The sequence below is a fragment of the Egretta garzetta genome, unplaced genomic scaffold (assembly GCF_000687185.1).
Source record: "Egretta garzetta isolate BGI_Z169 unplaced genomic scaffold, ASM68718v1 scaffold136, whole genome shotgun sequence".
Taxonomy (NCBI): Eukaryota; Metazoa; Chordata; class Aves; order Pelecaniformes; family Ardeidae; genus Egretta; species Egretta garzetta.
The window spans coordinates 4,583,770-4,590,433 of record NW_009260066.1 but is presented as its reverse complement, the minus strand read 5'-3'; positions in this window follow the sequence as shown (position 1 = coordinate 4,590,433).

Sequence of the window (6,664 nt, the reverse complement as noted above, 5' to 3'; positions counted from 1 at the left end):
TGTAATTAAAAAGATAACTTTTTAGGTAGGCATTCCAAGCAAAATTATTAGATATTTAAGCACCATTGTTAGCTGCCTTAGAAAGATTTCTTTTTTAAAAAAAGCAACTTCTTGAGCTTTTACAGCAGAAATTAGGAGATCTGCCTACATAGAAAATAATTAAATATTCTATTCACCCAACTAAGGATCTCTTGTACTTTCCTTTAAAGCCTTCCCTATCAGGTGTTGCCACCGATCCGATTCCTGTCTACTTCAAGTAACAATTTTCAGCAAATAGGTCCTGTAACAGCGATCCTCAACTACAGTTGTATAGTTATACACATACAGGATTACTTAGCCTGGAATTGACATCTGGGGATCTAGTCCAACCCCCCCATCCCACCCCACTCAAGCAGTATCAGCTACAGCAGGCTGCGCAGAGCCGTGTTCCGTCGGGTAATGAACATCTCCAACTGACGGAGACTCCACAACCTCTCTGGGCAAAGCTCTGCCGCTGTTCAACCGCTCCCACAAAAAAAAAAGCCACTTTTTTGTATTCAGATGGAATCTCAAGGGTTTTTTAATTTGTTTCTATTGCCTCTTGCCCTGTCACTAGGCAGAACTGAGGACAGTCTGGCTCCTTCATCTCCATTCCCTCCCATCAGGTATTTATACGCATGGATAAGACCCACCGAAGTCTCCTCTTCTCCAGACTGAACAGTCCCAGCCCTCTCAGCCTCTCCTCATCTGACAGATGATCCAGTCCCTTCAACACCTTGGTGGCCCCACACTGGGCCCGCTTCAGTAAGTCCACGTCTCTCTTCTTCTGGCAACCCCAGCACTGGTCCCAGCATCCCAAATGTGTCTCACAGGTGCTGAGCAAAGGGGAAGGATCACCCCCTTCAACCCACTGGCAATGCTCCTCCCAGCGCAGCCCAAGACTCTGTTATCCTCCTTCGCCATGAGGACACATTGCTGGCTCTGTCCACCAGGACACCCACTTGCCTCTCTGTAGAGAGCTGCTCTCCAGCTGCTCAGCCCCCAGCACATGCGTGGCGTTATTCCTCCCCAGTGCCAGAGCTTTGTGTTTCCGTTGTTGAACTTCACGAGATCCCTCACAGCCCAGTTCTCCAGCCCGTCCGGGACACTCTGGATGGCAGCACACCCACCCGGTGTTTCAGCCACTCCTCTCAGTTTTGCATTGCCTGAGAACTCGCTAAGGGTGCACTCTGTCCCAGCATCCAGGTCATTAATCAAGACGTTGACAGTGTTGGCCCCTGGGTACACCCTGGGGAACACCACCAGTGCCTTGCCTCCACCTGGACTTTGTGCCGCTGATCACCACCCTCTGGGCCCGGCCGTTCAGCCGGTTTTCAATCCACCTCGCTGTCCATTTACCTAACCTGTACGCTGTCAGCTTGTCTACGAGGGAGCTACGGCAGACAGTGTCAAACGCCTTACTGAAGTTGAGGTAAACTCTCCCCGTTTCTCCCTGAGCCGATGATCTCATTGCAGACGGCTGTTATGTTGGTTAAGCATGATTTCCTCCTCATAAATCCAGGCTAAATACTCCCCATCACCTTCAACGCGAAATATAATTTAAAGATAGACTCATGTAAGAACAGAAACTTTCTTCTGCTCCAGAGTGATAAAGCAGATGTTTTATGTAAAAATAAAAATTGCTGCAAACCGCCTGCAGTCTTTATGTTTTATATAGAAGTATATAAAACAGGACAAGTATACAAAACTTGTCAAGCACTGGTAAGATTTTATTGGTGCTGTCCATACTTCAGAGGGACATGGAATAGTTTCACTGCAGTATTTCTGTGCAGCACAAAGACAGTGTTAAAACAAGATGCCTTCTCCTCCCTCCTACTGTGCCTACCAGTGAGATAAATACCAAGGTTTTTTTGTTTTGTTTTGTTCAAGGAGAAAGGAAGATATGTGAGACACTGGAAAACTACTACGGAAGTCCTAAGAATCTACGGCTGGAAAAACAGATGGGATCCTTCACTGAAGAAATGCATGCCCCACTGGTAAAATTTGTGTTCCTCCCCACCCCCCCAGCCACAAAACATCAGGACGAGAAAAGGTGAAGAAAAGGCGACAGAGTAGGCCAGCAGATGGAAGTGCCTAAGTCCCACACTGAAGTTCTAGGAGTCAACTAGATAAAGTGCAGGTCAAGAGACTCTATTCACTGTTTAAACAAAATTACAACATCTGATGTTAACTAGAAATACTGACTAAACTACTGAAAAATCCTCCTCAGACTTTTTCTGGCATCAAATACTGTTCTGCTTCTGGTCGTCTTCATCTGAAGCTTTCATTTATATACATACCTAACATACCCAATTTACTTATGGCCTCACTTCCTATACATGGTTAGGTACGATTTTGCTCTGCTGCTTTTCACCATTAATTTAAGACAACACTTCTACCACCACACATTCAGCTGGAACTAAAACCAGATTTATATTCAGGTCTATTTTTTAAGTGGCCAAATCAGTACACTACCCTTCAACTTCAGAAAAGTAAGGTGTTTCCCTTCAGTACAGAACAGGAATTAATAAATTTGTTATCTAAAAAAAGAAAAGGTTTACCTGCTAACCACATTAACTGCTAAACAGGAAAGAAACTTCATATGCTAAAATCAACCTATATCACATTTCATTTTTCACTCTTTATACACGACTTAACTGAACATGACAATATTATTTCCCCTCATTTTTTCAGATTCATTCATCAGCACGGAAAAAGGCCTTCAACCGTTATTAAAAAAAAAAAAAATTCCTTTTGATGAGTTACTGAAACAAACAAAATGCTGCAGAACTCTGGACTTGCCACCTTCGACACTCGTGAAGAAAGCAGAACTTCACACTATGTTCTGGCAGAAAAATGTTCTACTTTCATGCAATCCGTGCTTACTCAATATTGCTCTATCCATCTCTCTATCTTCAGCTCTTTCTCACCATTACGTTGCCTGAACAGGCACCAACAGTGACTGGAGGCATACATCTGCTTTGGGTAAGATTTGTTTTAACCAGACAGTACTTTGACAGCCTATTTCATTTGGTATGGTTGATAGCTTTCGATTCCAGCCAATTCCCATTTCAAACTGATAACCATTGCTCAAAACACACCGCATGAAAACGTCAGTTTTGCTGGAACATACTGGAACAGCTTCTGCCACCTTAACGCAACACTAGGATCCAAAAAAATTTTGTCAACTAAGATTCTTTTTAATCAAATACATAAATAACTGAACTATTCCACGTACAACTAGTTTACAACCAAATAACCCAGCGTTCATTCATTAAATCTGAAAGCATTTCCTTACACTACTTCAGCCTCTTGTCAGTGATCTTTGCAAATGGGGTAGAAAGCATGGAAAAAATGACGAAAACAAACACAGAGTTGCCCACTTTATTCCTGTGCCTCCCACCTAGCATTAAGCCGCAATATAAACACGCTGCTGTTGTGCTCCAGAAAAATGAGAAGCCACACACACACGCCGAACAGACAAGCCCTAAATCAGTTTCACTCAGGCTCAGAGAAGATAAAAAAATCAACCCTACTTGGAGATTTTCAGTTTGTGAATAAAGAGAACCTGTTACTTGCTGACAATCCCCACCCACAGCTAGAAAATTAAAGAAAACACACTAAGAGAAAACATATCCCCTTTTTCCTTAGGTACACGGAAAAGAAGAGGAAATTAAGTGTATTAGGTGCTTGTTAGCAAAGACGAACACATCCTGACTACTCTGGATGAACTATATTTACAGCATCCTGATGGGAAGTGCAGAACTTGCATCTGCTTCACTTCCCATCCCTTCAGGTTAGTTACTGTGAAAGCCAGACTGTCAACTACATCGTACTTAAAAAACTTACTCATATTTAAAAAAAAAATTTGGTCTGCAACACTTTTATGGCCTAACACTTGCTAAGTGGGAACTCACTCGGATTTTGGTTGTCGTGTGTGTTTTGTGGTTTGCTTTTTTTTTTTTCATTTGCAAAACAAGCTAGGAGATGAGAAAGCGATAAAGCTGTGTCTAAGTCCATACAGAAAGCTTCATTTTACACTTAAAAGACTAATCTAAGATTGGAGTATGAAAACCAGCTGCATCTTTACCAGATATTTTTGTCTGGAGTCAGTAAGCAACCATTCAGTACATCCTGAAATGCGATGCATGTCGATGGAAGGTAAGGAAGCCTAGTGAGTTGTTACTGTTAGAAAAGAAATTAATGCCTTTTCATTCTTACACAGGAGAATAGGAACTTTCTGTCACACAAAGCGAGGCCAGGAGTGAAAACCGCTCTCAATTTTCTGATGTACACGTAACGCATTGCAAGCAGTTATGGCAAAGAAACAAAGCCATTCGACAGAATGGTGGAATTATCCATCACGCCAACCCTGCATGCCTCCTGTAAAAACTGAATGAATTAGGAGGAAGTGGGAAAGGGTGGAGCTGGCAGTCATATTTAAACAAATGGAACAGCAGTTTTGTAACCACATTCAACTGGAGAAATTTAATCCAAGTTTAAATTGCAAGATCAATTACTCCTCTTAAAAACTTATATTGGACCTTTCCTTATAAAAGATGATAGATAATATTGATCTTTGTTTTTGGTAATAAATCAAGAGCTCGACTCCTTCGAAGCAGATGGTATGACTACAAAGAAAGGGCACTTCCAAAATAAAACAGCAGGACTGAAAGGATACAATTTACTATCGACATATGGCCAATTTAAATGACTTCACTGAGAATGGTAAAAACTGACGCTGTATAAAATAAATAAGAGATGAATGAAAGGAAACAAGGCTTCTAATTGTTTTGAACAGCCAACTTACGTTTTTTTGACTGAAAAGTCACACACCAAGGATAAAGTTACAAAGAAAAAGGCTACGTATACGGAAGCATGAACTTCTGAAGCCATTTTTCAAATGTATTTTATTTCTCGGATGTTTCTGTATGAAAGAACCTTCAAGAGAAGAGCATTTAACTACAGAGCTATGCCCTGGTCCTGCAAAAGCTTCAGTGTCCCCTTTGTCTGAATAAGGTAAGTAGCCTTGTCAACCAACGCAAAACCCGGGCCTCTGCAGTCTTCCCCCAGCACGTGCTCCTTGTCAGAAATCTAACATCCTCTTCCATGCAAGTTAACCATCGTGCTTGCACATGATGTACAAGACAATATTCTGGCTGCAAAACACACTCAGAATTGTAGATGTGGTAACAATTGGTTAGCATCAAACAGGTGACTACCCGTACGTAACTAACCCACTGTCTAAAAATATTTCAGAAAAAGCTTGCTTTTTAGCTTTTTCCTCAGTTCTCTGAGGAACCTGGCTGGGTCTAACAGAAGAAGCAGTCTGATCTTTCAGAGAGAAAACCAGAAGAGCAGAATTCTGTATCTCGCTGGCTTGGCACACAATATTGAAGAAGTAACTTTGTGCTCCTATTTCCCTCCTTATCCCTTGACAAGTGGGCCTATTCCTATTTTAGCTCGTTACAGAAGTTTAGAAGTTGAAGACTATTCAAACATTGTCTTCACAAAACAAGGCCTTAATGTTTACAAACTTCCACCAAAAGTCCAGAAGTCGAACGAATAAAGGATTACTAGGAAGCCTGTGAAGGTCAGAGAGATTAATTTAAAAGAAATCCTATCATGTTACATTTTAGGTCATCCTTTTGACTACAATGGCTCCTGAAATTTTGGGAGAACCTGAAACAGTACAGAAGTTAACTCTCCGACAGCGGAGTTATGAAAGAACCCAAATTCAGATGGGTTTTCAGGTTAACTTTCTGAACTGTATCTCAAATGCATCTGCCACCCTGTACCTCAAAACCCTAAACTGTCAACTATACTCAACTGTAACTTCAGGAACAACATCTTCCTAGATACTGACAAAAGCAACTTAAGCCTCTGAGGCAATTACATTTTGGGGAGAATATGGTACCTGCTGCTCAAGGGCTGTTTTCTGTCCTAATACAAGCCTTGCAAGTGCTTTGCATAAACCTGCAGACTTTCTACACTTAAATCCAAAGGCTGTGTTCAGAGTACTTGCTAATGACACGAACTCTGTATAACATTATCTGACCTTGTATTTCATACAATATAAACACAGAACTGGTCTGTCTCTAGCGCAAGATTCTTTCTATTACCAGCACTGCAGGAATCCTGATTAACCTAATGGATGGGTAAGTATAATAAAACCTAACTGCAGGTTCACAGTTTCTTTTTTTTTTTTTCCAATTGCCTCCTCTCTCCAAACATAACCTAATTAAAAACAACTTTATTTTACACCAGTTGAGCAGCAATGCCATTGGACGTCATTTATAAAAATATCCTCTCTGCTCACACTTTAAAATACAGACTTAATCGTAATTCGTTTTAAATCCACGTTTCAAGGCTGCCTGAATGTAAAAAAAAAAAAAAAAAAAAAAAGGCCAAACACGTGCGCATTACTTTAGCTGTGTTTGTGTACAAGATGGAAAAGCTAAGTCTTACTTTTTTTTTTTTTTGGTGTAGAAAGCAATGCAATACAAAATGATGGCACGGTATATGAATTATTCAACGCCACGGATAGCGTTTTTGTCAGCTCTTATTTAAAAAAAATAAAAGTTTATGGCTCTTCTGAGGAAGACTAGTGGAGACTGGGAAAGTCTCCCCAACAGGTAGTTAAACC